This window comes from Symphalangus syndactylus, chromosome 3 (genome assembly GCF_028878055.3).
Source record: "Symphalangus syndactylus isolate Jambi chromosome 3, NHGRI_mSymSyn1-v2.1_pri, whole genome shotgun sequence".
Classification (NCBI taxonomy): domain Eukaryota; kingdom Metazoa; phylum Chordata; class Mammalia; order Primates; family Hylobatidae; genus Symphalangus; species Symphalangus syndactylus.
Genome location: NC_072425.2, coordinates 47,483,800 through 47,496,893, shown reverse-complemented (window position 1 = coordinate 47,496,893; position 13,094 = coordinate 47,483,800).

Sequence of the window (13,094 nt, the reverse complement as noted above, 5' to 3'; positions counted from 1 at the left end):
TCCGTGCCCCTTCTCCCATTCCTTGCCCTAAGTATTGCCTCCATCTGGTTGTTCGTCTGTATCCTTTATTAATAAATAAGTAAATGTAAGTAAAGTGTTTCCCTGAGTTCTGTGAGCTGCTCTAGCAAATTAATAAAACCCAAGGAGGAAATTATGGGAACCCTGATTTAGAGCCAGTTTCTCAAGAATACTCACTTACCGGCATCTAAAGTTTCTCAAGTACTACTCACTATTGGCATCTAAAAGTGGAGGGCAGTCTTGTGGGACTGGGCCCTCAGCCTGTCTCCAGGTAGACGATATCAGAATGGAATTGAATTAGAGGACCCCTAATGCCCACTGCAGAATTGCTTGGTGTGTGGGGAGATGACCTTCACACATCCGGTATCAAACATATTGTATTGAGTGGTGTGTGAGTAGAGGGAAAAGCCACTTTTTCCCTATATCTTACATATTGAATGTCTTTTCATTTTATTTCCTTGCCTAATTGCCCAGGCTAAAACCTCTAGTACAATGTTGAATAAAAGTGTCAAGAGCTGACATCCTTGTCTTGTTCCTGTTCATACAAGGAAAGCATCTGTTCTTTCACCATTCAGCATCATGTTAGCTGTGGATTTCTTCTGGTGTTCTTTACTATGCCAAGGAAATTCCCTTCTGTTTTTAATTTGTTGAGTTTTTATTATGAAGTGATATTGGATATTGTCAATTGCCTTTCCTGCATCAATTGTGATACTTTTTTAAATGTGATTTTTAGGCCAGGTGTAGTGGCTCATGCCTGTAATCCCAGCACTCTGAGAGGCCAAGGCAGGTGGATCACCTGAGGTCAGGAGTTCAAGACAGTCTGGCCAACGTGGTGAAACCCCGTCTCTACTAAAAATATAAAAATTAGCCAGGCATGGTGGTGTGTGCCTATAATCCCAGCCACTCAGGAGGCTGAGGCAGGAGAATTGCTTGAATCCAGGAGGCAGAGGTTGCAGTGAGCAGAGATAGCACCACTGCACTCCAGCCTGGGCGACAGAGCAAGACTCCATCTCAAAAAAAAAAAAAAAGTGATGTTTGTTTCTAATCCTGTTGATATGGTGTATTACATTCACTGTTACTGTTCAAAGTCACCAACAAATCATGGGCAGAACCAGCTTGAGATCCAGAGTGTCAACCTAAAATAATTTAAAAGGTTACGATCTGATTTAAAGAGAGTCTATTCAAGCACACAGTGTGAAGGTGGCCATCTGGGGAGCAGAGCTACAATGAAGAATGGTGATCAGTGTTTCAGTGTGTGGGGAAAAATGAGGACCATTTATACAGGCAAAACAGAGGTGCTGAATAGAACTACAGCACTGTCCATACAAAGGCTGACATACAGATATACTGACTACACTCTAAGAGAGTTGTTTAACACTCTATTGTAAAAAAGCAACAGTCCCAAGGGTCTCTGTCTGCACCTCTTTTAGTCTAGGTTTGAAAGAAGAGTAGAGAGTCTGGTTAATGTATAACATCTCAATGCAAAGGTCAGAAAGTAAAGGTCATGCACCAAAGAAGAAAAACAGTCATATTATGTGAGTCAGCTTCTAGGACTTTTCCCTTTGGCATAATAAATTTGGAAGATCCTGAAACTTAATTTTCTTTTTATAAGAGGCTCCTAGAAACTGGACTAAGACTTCAAGTTCATCCTCTTAAACTGTACACTATTGCTGCCAAGGTGCCAAGGCCCAACAGGGCCAAGACAAATGTCTGGGTCTAAATTGAGCTTTACAAGAGACCCCCTCTTGGCACCCTGGAGAATGCTGGCTCTTGCTCCAGTGAGAAACTTCTTTTTTAGGTAAGGAAAGGAAGCCCCTGGCACTAGGTTTAGAAGGCCTTCCTCCAGTCTGCAGACCCCCTCCACCAAGGGCTCTACAGTCAGGGAAGTTCTGCAGAACACACCAGAAAATCGCACCAAGTATCAGGAAGATCTCAACTTGGATGAGAACAGACAATCGGTATGTGTGAATACCAAGATGCCAGATGTTGGAATTATCTGACAGTGGTTTGAACTAGCCATAATAATAATGTTTTAATAAGCAATTATAAACACACTTGAAACAAATGAAAAATTAGAAAATCATAACACAAAAAAATAGAAGAAAGAAATCCAAGTGGAAGCTTTAACTGAAAAATATAATAAACAAAATTTAAAAATTCAATGGGTAGGCTCAACAGGTTTCAAAAGTGAAGAGAAAGAATCTATGAATGAAAAGAACAATAGAAATGACCAGTCTAAACAACAGGGAAGGGAATGAACAGAGTCAGAGAAGCAGAGGGGAAGCACTCGGGGTGAGTGCAGGGCAGTGCCTGTTTACCACCCTGATTGGAAGCATTTCAGTATTTTAGTTGGTATGGCTGTATCCCTGCATGCCTGTGGATCATCAGTTTGGAGGCATAAAACCCCAAAAGGACAGGGTTCTGGGAGCTTCCAGATAGCTGGCCACATGGAGATTCCTGGAGGGAGGCATGCCCAGAAAGGTCATGGAAGCTCCGTGCCCCTTCTTCCATTCCCTGCCCTATGTATTGCCTCCATCTGTCTGTTTATCTGCATCCTTTATTAATAAACAAGTAGGTCGGGTGCAGTGGCTCACATCTGTAATCTCAGCACTTTGGGAGGCTGAGGTGGGCGGATCACAAGGTCAAGAAATCGAGACCATCCTGGCCAACATGGTGAAACCCCTTCTCTACTAAAAATGCAAAAATTACCTGGGCACGGTGGCACGCACCTGTAGTCCCAGATACTCAGGAGGCTGAGGCAGGAGAATCACTTGAACCCGGGAGGCAGAGGTTGCACTGAGCTGAGAGCGCCACTGCACTCCAGCCTGGCGACAGAGACTCCATCTCCATAAGTAAATAAACAACTTAATGTAAGTAAAGTGTTTCCCTGAGTTCTGTGAGCTGCTCTAGCACATCAATCAAGCCCAGGAAGGAAGTTACAGGAACCCTGATTTACAGCCAGTTTCTAAAGAATGTATTAACAGGTGACAGCCTACTACTTGCTATGGGCATCTAAAGTGGAAGGCAGTCTTGTGGGACTGGGCACTCAGCCTTTCTCCAGGTAGATAGTATCAGAATGGAATTGAATTAGAGGATGCCTAATTCACTGCCTAATACACTGCAGAATTGCTTTATGTGTGGGGAAATGACCTTCACACATCCGGTATCAGACGTATTGTATTGAGTGGTGTGTGAGTAGAGGGAAAAGCCACTTTTTCTCTATATCTTACATATTGGATGCCTTTCATTTTATTTTCTTGCCTAATTGCTGGGCCCTCCCATGCCTCCCACTCACTGCCCCCCTAATGCCTCACCTTCAACTCTCCCCACAGGAAAAGTTCACAGTCCGTCCCCCCCCACCTTGCCCCATGAAATAACCACAGTACAAGACTGGACAGAGGATAAAGCCATCCAGGGGGCTGTAAGCTCTAAGGACTCGGGCCAGCTTGCCCTTAGGACAAGTCAGTAACAACACAACTGAGTGTGTAAACAGGGGACCCCCAAGACCTTGGACCTCAGGAACACAGGATCCCAGACTTCATCTTGGCCAGTATGGGAATGTGGGGTCTGTTGTTGACAAGGAATAAGTACCCTTATCCTGGCAAACCAGAGCTCATCTGTGGTTCATCAGGCTCCAGCCAGGAAGGGATGGCCAGGATGTGCTTGACAGAGAGGCTGGGAGTCTTCTAGGGAATTTCCGCCTTGAAAGGAATTATACCAGGAATTGCAGGGATGCTGGAAATCCTAGATCATAGGTAGTAGCAATGTTTATGCAATGAGACCCAGCTGCAGCCTTAAAAATTGCATTGCAAAATCTTTCCCCATGGATAAGAAACCAGCAAGAAAAGAAGTGCTGAGGTCACAGACAGAATCCCAGGAGGAGTCAAATCTAAGGTCAAGGGTCACTCATGGATCCCCCGGAAGTGAACTGAAGACACAATGTCCAGCCTGCCCTGACTCCATTTGCAAATAATCTTTCTTTGGCCTTGTCCTTTCCACATTACACATTTGGATCTTTTTACACTCCCCCCACCCCAACACATACACACATACACACTTAGTATTGATGCAATTCCAGCGTTTGAACAAGAAAACTACAAGTCCCTTATAGCTGATCAAAGGAAACCTCAGTAAGCAAATCAGAACATGTTCCCTCTTCCTCCAAAGCAGTAGAAAGGTAGCCACTGTCTTGGGTCAGGAAATGGTCTCTGGAAGCGTTATTTTTAAAGACACCCAGATTCCCAAGAGTGCTGCTATGCCGTGTGAAAGCCGCTTCAGCTGCTAACCCAGAAGTTCTGAGGGGCTGTCCCTGCTTCTTACCCAAGTTGACGATACAGAAATGAACATGGGCCCTAAGGAAGTCCTACTTTTCTCCCATCTCCCTTCTCCTGCAGTCAACACACAGGCACCCCTGCAAGATGCCTCATCTCTAGGAGGGATATGAGAGCCTGTATCTCCAATTAACACAGGAAGTGAAAGAACAAAACCACAGCTCCTAGGCTGTAACAGAAACAGGATTTTAACATAGTATTCATCTCTATTTTATCCATTTTTATAGTAAATAAATTTTGCCCCTCTTCAAAGCGGCCGGGGTTGGGGGAGAGCTCTCAGGGAGAGGGGACAGGAGTGTCTCATGTTCTCCTGGGCTTCAAGGGATCCCAGAAAAAGACTCACCTTGCTGGTCCTTCTCATCTTGGCTGGAGGCACTGGCCCAGGGCCCCCGGGGGCTCCAGCTGTGCCCTGCTGCATATGTAGGGGTCACAGTTGAGTGTGCCTCGTGTCTGTCCTGCAGCTGGTACAGGGCTCTGCTTTGGGGGCCTGGTGGCTGGATGGGAGGGCAGGATGACCTGGAGGGGACTACCCCAGGGTCTGAGACTACCCTGCCACCCGCTCTTACTCTGTGCTCCAGGAACTGTGCTGAGTGCTTGGTGTCCCGGTCACGTGAGTAATCATTTAGCATCAGCCCATTTCACAGAAGAGGAAAGCAAGTCCCTGAGAGGCAAGGTGACCTGCCCCAGTCACAGGGCTGTTCAGTGATGGAGCTGGGAGCCCAGTGCCAGCTGTCTGACACTCTGAACCCACATTTAGCCCAAAGCTGCACTGAGCCCTGGGACAGTCCGCCCAGTACACCAGGTCACTCACAGTCACCTTAGCTTGACTGTGGCCTTTTCTCCTTGGAATTAAGGCCGTTGCTGGCTGACTCAGGTGGTGGTTCTGACTGGCAGGACTGCTTATAGCTACAGAACAGGGTGGCAGGCCTGAGACTACCTGGAGCCACACCTCAGCTCTCCCTCCCAGTGCCTGCCCAGCACCTGCAGTCTGGATGGCCCAGCTGTCACCACATACTAGGGGATGACTCTGACCAGGAGCCACAGCTTCAGGCTTCCTGCCGCTGGCCGCCAGAGAGAGTCCACCCCTGCCCTCACCCAAGTCCTTCCCCAGCCTGATCTCTCATCCTCACTGAGCTGCTCCATGGTCTGGAACCAGGTTCCAAAGTCCTCAGGTGGAAATTATCTGCAGCCACCTGAGGCAGCTGCAGCTCGCTAATTACTGTGCATTCCTGGTGCCAGAGGGAAGAACAGCAGGGTGACAGGGCCTGGTGGGGAGTGCTGGAGGAGCCCTGGTGGGGGTGTGGAGTGGGGCCAAGGGCCAGTCTCTAGGTCTTTGCTTTCAAGAGGCTCCCACCTCCCCTCCAATCTCATCCAGTCCCTACCTGTTCTCAGAGTTGGGTTCAAACAGTCCCTCCTCCGGGAAGTTGTCCTTGATTCCAGCGCCTACCCCCACCCTCCAGTGGGATGGTTCCTCCTCTGCTCTGCATCAAGCCCTCCCAATGAGTTTAAGATGCAGGGGATGGGTTCAGGGAGTGTCTGGCAGGCGGGGAGTCTCCGACTTCCACGCCCCCAACCTCCCGCAGTGAATGCCACAGCTGCTTACCTAACTCCTTTCCTGGAAGTTGATCAGATTTGCCTGGAAGGCAGACAGCCAAAGCCCATCAAAAAGGTCTCTGGCCCCGACCACCTCCCGACCACATTCCTCTCACGTTGCAGTACCAACAGGGTCCACCAGGGAGCAGGGCGTGCACACAAAATGGGACTTGGACCTGGGTCAGACTAGGCTCCAGAGGAGGCGGTCACAGCAGCGGAGGCTCAGGGACCTTAGAGCCCAGCCCTCTCTGATGACAGACAGGGAAACCGAGGCCTCGAGCTGGAAAGGATTGTTCACCTACTCCCGTGCTCCCTAACGTCACTCTCCTGCCACCATGGACAGCGCCCGAGGGAGCGTCTGACTCCAGCGCAGCTACAATCTCCTGCAGCTGGGCAGCAAGGCAGCTGGGCCGCTTCACTACGCGGGGAACAGGGTCTGGCGGCTCCGTGGAGCCCCCAGACCTCAGCCCTCTCATGGGAATCCTAAGATGTATGAGATCCAGGGTTCTGCCAGCCCCTCCCCAGCCACAGACTCCCATATGCCCCCAACTGTTCTGGGGAAAGAGGAGCCTGTCCTTCTAGACCTGAAGTCCACTGACATTTTTGGTTGATCCTGAGGTCCATCATCCCTGTCAGAATATGGCAGGATGCATGTGTATCTAGAAGAGGCCAGGAGGACATCACAGTGCCAACATACTGTGGACGCAGCCTGCTTATGATGTCTAGTGCACCCATGACTCCCCAGCCAGAATTCAGACAATCCCTAGGGAGTGCCTTCTGCAGGCAGAAAAGTGCCTGCACACAGTAGGTGCTCAATGTATACTTGTGGAAAGAATGAACCACAACCAGAATTTTCCCAGATATCTGAGTTAGCGTAGGGCCCCTCCACCAGCCCCCAGGGATCCCTGTGCTGGGTACCCCAAGCACAGGGATCAGCCATGTGGAAATTCAAACCCTCTTCACAAGTGGGAAAACAGGTTTGCTTTCCATATGCTTTCCCAAACATAGGAAGGCCACGAGTGAGGCAGAGAGCTACTTCATGTTCAAAAAATAAGTAACAGCCACAGTACATCTGGCAGCCATTTCCACAGAGCCAAGCACCAGGTCAGTACCTGCCATGGCTCACCCCATTTAGTCCCTGCAAGAACCCTGTGAGATTCATCCTCTTACCACCTTTCTTCTCAGAGGAGCAAATTGAGGCTCAGAGAGGTGCAGCAAAATTCCTGAGACACACAGCTAGCTGGTGGCAGAGTCCCCACTGTGCTGTGGAAGGGACAGGCTCCCACCTATTGAATACCCAGTCCAGGAACTGTGGGGTAGAGATGAAGACCCAGTGGTTACACAGGAAGGTGGTGCTGTAAGGTATGTGTCTGCCCTGGAAGCCTGGTCCAGGGATGCCATCATATGCTCCTGAGTGCCCACCTGGAGGGGTCCAGATTGTGCAGATCTCGCCCAGGTGCAGGGTTAACTCATCTTCATACTGATGGGACAAGGAAGGACACAGAGTCAGAGGCAGCACCAAAACCACCAAGAGAATCGTGGGCTAGAGCTCAGACCAGGAAGCCCCAACTCCTTGGGGACTTGTGTGTGAAGAGGGATGTGAGTGCCCACAGCAAGACAGGTTAGCATTCCCCTATTAAGAGCTTGTATGAAGAGCATCACTCTATTGAGTCCTAAAAAACATCCCCATTGTTGAGATGAGAAAACACATGCTTAGGGATGTCAAATGGCTGCTCAAGGTCACGCAGGGCAGAACTAAGAACTGCCCAAAGCTAGGGCTGCATCACCTTCCCCCTAAGCTACCTGAAGCTTAGTCTGCTTCTGGCATGGAGGGAGAGGATCTGGGGGAACCTCATTCCCCACCCCACTGCCCCCACCAAGTTGAGAGACCAGTTTACAGTGTGGATCCACTGCTATGGTGTGCATGTTTGTCTTCTCTAAAACTCATGTTGAAGTGTAGTTGCCATTGTGACCATATTGGGTGATGGGACCTTTAAGAGGTGTTTAGGTCATGAGAGCCCTGCCATCATGGGTAGATTAATGTCAGTATCGTGGAGGTGGGTCTGCCCCCTCTTGCTGTCTCTCACCCTCTCTTTGCCCTTCTGCCATGTGATGCCTTCCGCCATGGGATGATGCAGCAAGAAGGCCCTCACCAGATGCTAGCATCTTGACTATGGACTTCCCAGCCTCCAGAACTGTGAGAAATAAATTTCTGTACATTATAAATTACCCAGTCTATGGTGTTTTGTTGCAGCAGCACAAAATGGACTACAACACCCACCCTAGGAGAATCCTTTAGACTTCAAAGCAAGGCACTTAATTTTCTTTCTTTTACAATAAAGGCAGTTTTGAGAACCTGAGCTATGAGGATTTCAGATCCAGCAAAGGGGCAAATGTCTGGAGGTTCCAGGGTGCGAGACGGGCTGTCACAGCAACAAGAACATGAGCAGACAACTGGGGGAAGAGAAAATCCAAATGTCTGGCAAACAACTGACAGGTGGCTCAAGCCTATAAGTGGGAAATTAAAAAGCAAAGGAAGCATACGGTGGCATTTGCCACATGGACACCAGATTATCAGGAATGTAAACGAATGACATCCCCCATTGTCAGGCTGGATGAAGGGAAGCAGCCACCATTAGAGACTGCCGTGGCAACGCAACTGCCACAGCCTCTTTGGAAAGTAATTTGGCTGAAGCGATTAAGATTTTTCATACGCATATCCTTCCACCAAGCAATCCTATGCCTGGAGTCTGTTTTCTGTAGGGAATAAGTATGTGGTATGAGCCAAATTATGTTTCCCAAAATTCATATGTTGAAGTGCTAACCCCCAGGACCTCATAATGTGACTGTATTTGGAGACATAGTCTTTAAAGAGGTCATTAAGGTTGAGTTCATTGAGGTGGACTCTAATCCAGTCTGACTGATGTCCTCATAAGAAGAGGAGATTAGGGCACAAAGAGGCACAGAGTAGGGAGGTGGAGGTTGCAGTGAGCTGACACCAAGCCACTGCACTCCAACCTGGGCAACAGAACAAGACTCTGTCTCAAGAAAAAAAAAAAAAAAAAACAACAGCAACAACAACAAAAATGAGGCACAGAGTAAAGAAAATATCAACACAGAGATAAAAGGCGGCCATCTGCAAGACACAGAGAGAGGCCTCAGAAGAAACCGCCCCAGCCCACACCTTGGTCTCAGAATTCCAGCCCCAGAATTGTAAGAAAACCAATTCTGTTGTTTAAGCCACACAATCTGGGTACTGTTATGGCAGCCCTAGCAAACCACTGCTCTCTAATAGGACACATATAAGGTGTTCCCTGCAGCCCTGCTGAAATGGAAGCAGAATGGAATCACATCCAGGTCCACCAGCACTGGAAGGCAGAATTGCTGTGGCAAAAAAAAAAAAAAAAAGCCTTCCTTATGGAATATTGTGAAGACAGGTGAGGCCAAGGCTCTGGGCCTAGTGGGCTAAGATGATGCGTTCTGGGATGTGACAAGCTGCAGAGACACATAAAAAAGAGCTGAACCAAACCTCCCCTCCATTTTTGTGTATAAACCACCCTATTAAGCCTGATGATTTCCAAGGCTTGGAGCAGGTCTGGAAGGACAGAGGAGCTGATTCTTACATGAGATATCTGGGACAGGTGGTTAAAAAAACAAAAACAGTAGCAACATGCAAAAATGCTCATGGCCTAGTGTGATGTGAAAACAATGAAAAAGTCTTTTCTCTGATATTCCTACAAGTATGTGAAGTGTCTTTCCACCTTACCAATTTGCAGGTGGAGGAGGAGTGGGAGCCCAGATTTCTGGGGGGTAGAACTGTGGGCCACTCTAGTGGGAAGGCCCTGCTAGAGAGACCCCAGGAGTCCTTGTATACAAAACTGGGCTCCGGACCCGGGCAGTTCATCTCATGGTACTGGCAGTGGAGACACCGCCCACCACCACCACCACCACCACCCATGCCCGCTCTCACCCCAGACCTGTGCTGGTCATTACTGGTGGAATGGTGCACCTACCCCTTGTCTAGGAAGATGGAGGAGTTGAACCCATCAACCAGCTCCTCACTGATCTTCCACATGGAGCTCTGCACAAATGATGCTCAGCAGCCAGATCATCAGACATCAGGGCCCTGCCTGGCCATCACTGCAGCAGGAAACTCACATTAGAAATTCTGCTCCCCAGATAAGGCACAGGTGGGCAACTGCATAGAGGAAATGAGTTGAAGTCTCACGAGAGAAGGATAACATCTGGGGAAATGTCCTTCATCCAGCACTCACCTTCCCATCTTGCCAGGCCCACCGGGGTTCCAACACCCAACAACCTGCTCCAGCCCAGGAAGGGCCCAATGCTCATCCCTCGCCTTCCCTCCACTGCCTCCCTCCACACACACGGTGATGGGGAGGGGTGTGGGGCTGCCCAGGTGGGATCACAGTTGTGGCCTGGCCTGGATGGGCCTGGCCTGGACTTCTCTGTGTTACCTTTGGGTACTTCCTGCCAAATGGCCAGAGGTGCCAGAAGGGAGTGCTGAACCAGAAAGCCTGCAGCAATGGAAAAGGCTCTCGTGCCGGGCTTTCCTGGGGTCAGAGCCTCAGAAAGTTGGGATACAGCAGGAGAATATCTTATTCTCTTTAGTGGCTCCCATCGAGTAGCTGGACAGGGGCTCTCTCTAGAATGTGAGTGCTGGTTATCAAAGTCCTAAGTTCTATTGGGACCTATCACCAAGGAAGTTAGGTCACTTCTCCAGGGTTCCATTACCTCGGCCCCTTCCTTCAAAGACCTCCCTCCTCAAAGGTCTCTCTGAGCCATTGATTGCTCACCCTCTTCCTCTATGTCATCTCCTTAACTGTTCACAATTTTGCCAACATCGCCCCTCTGGGAAAATCCAAATGCAGCAAGCGCCCCAGGTTTGAGGAGATACAGCTGGGTTCCAACCCTTCTTTTTCTTACCAGTTCTGTGCCCTGGAAAACTCACTGTACCTCTCAGAGCCTCTCCAGTCTCCCAACCTGCACAATGCAAATCATCCCAGCATCTGCTTCCCAGAGACATCATCAGGCATACATGAGATAATTCTCGTAACACTCATAGGTTGGTGTCACAAGTAACAACTGCGCAAACTCAAGAGAAGGAAGAATTATAAGGATGGATGGGATGCAGTACAGATTTAAACTGAAGACATGCCCGGGTTCCACCAGTGTAATATTGGAAAAGTTACTTCCACTCTGGGCCTCATTTCTCATTCTGCGCCATGAGAGGGCTAACATAAAATGAAACTCATATATGGTCATCCTGTGGCATAAAGCCTTCCAATGGTTTCCTGTTATATTTAGAATCAGACCCAGGTGTCTCATCCCAGCCTATGTGGTAGGCTGCATGCAGGCACAGCAGCTTGCAGTGAACCTCACTGCTGGGATTCATGCCCTTGTGTAACCATAAAGCGGTTAGTGACTTCCCTTCTGACTAAGAGAATATAGCAAAGTGACAGGCTGTCTCTCCTGTCCAAGTCAGTTAGGGCTGCTATAAGAAAGTGCCACAGACAGGGTGGCTCACCAATAACAGAAATGTATTTCCAGCAGTTCTGGAGGCTGGAAGTCTGAAATCGGGGTATCAGCATGGTCCAGTTTTGCTGAGGTCCCTCTTCAGGGTTGCAGACTGCCAGCTTCTTGTTGTGTCCTCAGATGGTTGAAAAAGGGTGACGGAGCTCCCTGGGTTCCCTTTGAAAAGGGCACTAATCCCATTCTGAGGGCTCCACCCTTATGACCTAATTATCTCACGAAGGCCCCACCTCCTAATATTATCACACTGGGAATTTGGCTAACAACACATGACTTTTGGGGGACATAAACATTCAATCCATTGCAACTTCCAATATTTAGTTACAAAAAAAGCGCCAATTCCCTTGTACTTGCTGTCTCCTGTGTTTCTCCCTCCCTTTCCTCGTCCTTCTCTGTCCCTCCTCCTCTCGCTGCCTCTGTCACAGTCCTCTAACTGAGGAAGCCAGCTTTCATGTCAGGAGCTACCGGACATAGAGGTTCACATGGCAAAGAACTGGGGAATATCCAGGCCAACAGACAGAAAGGAACTCAGGCTTAGTCCAAACTGGTTCTGCCAATACCCACATGAGTGAGCTTGGGGGCAGCTCCTCCCACAGCCCAGCCTCAGTTGAGACCACGGTCCCAGCTTCATGAGAGACCTTCAGGCAGAGGCACCCAGGTAAGCCATGCCCAGGTTCCTGATCACAGATTGTGAGATATTAAATATTTGTACTTTCACATTGCTAATGTTGTGAGAAGAATGGGTAACTCACCTAGTCTACCAGGCCCCAGGATCTGGCCCTGCCATCATTCCCTTCCTCTCCCATCCTCTCCTCCAGGGCTTCCCCAAGCCATACTGGCTCTTTCTTTCTCTTCTTTCTGCTTTTTTTTTTTTTTTTTTTTTTTGAGATAGAGTCTCACTCTGTTGCCCAGGCTGGAGTGCAGTGGCACAATCTCAGCTCACTGCAACCTCTGCCTCCCAAGTTTAAGCAATTCTCCTTCCTCAGCCTCCCAAGTAGCTGGGATTACAGGCATACACTACCACGTCTGGCTAATTTTTGTACTTTTAGTAGAGACGGGGTTTCACCTTGTTGGCCAGGCTGGCCTCAAACTCCTGAACTCAGGTGATCTACCTGCCTCGGCCTCCCTAAGTGCTGGGATTACAGGCATAAGCCACCACACCCAGCCTACACACTGGCTCTTTCTAACCTCCTCTGCCAAACCCACCTCTGTTTGGGAGTCTCTGCTTCAGTGGTGCCTTCTCCTTGACACATTGTTCCCAAATGTGGGCAGGGCTGGCTCCCTCTGGTCCTTCTGCTCACAGTATAAATGTAAGGCCCCTCTGAGCCCCACCCAATGACTTCCCAGCTCCACCTCTCAGCACCCTACTTCAATTTCTCTACAGCACTTGCTCTTTTCTTTCACATGCCTTTGTCCATCTCCCCCTCCAGACTGTGAGCTCCTGGAGAGCAGGGACCACTCGGCTGATCTCAGCACAGCATGCTGGGCCCACTGGGGCACCTGTACAGGGTGAGTGCTCAGGCACAGTTGCTGAATGACTAAATGGGAGGATCGCAGACTTTCCACCTCCCCACCTTCTGACTAGCTAAGACTGTGGAGATG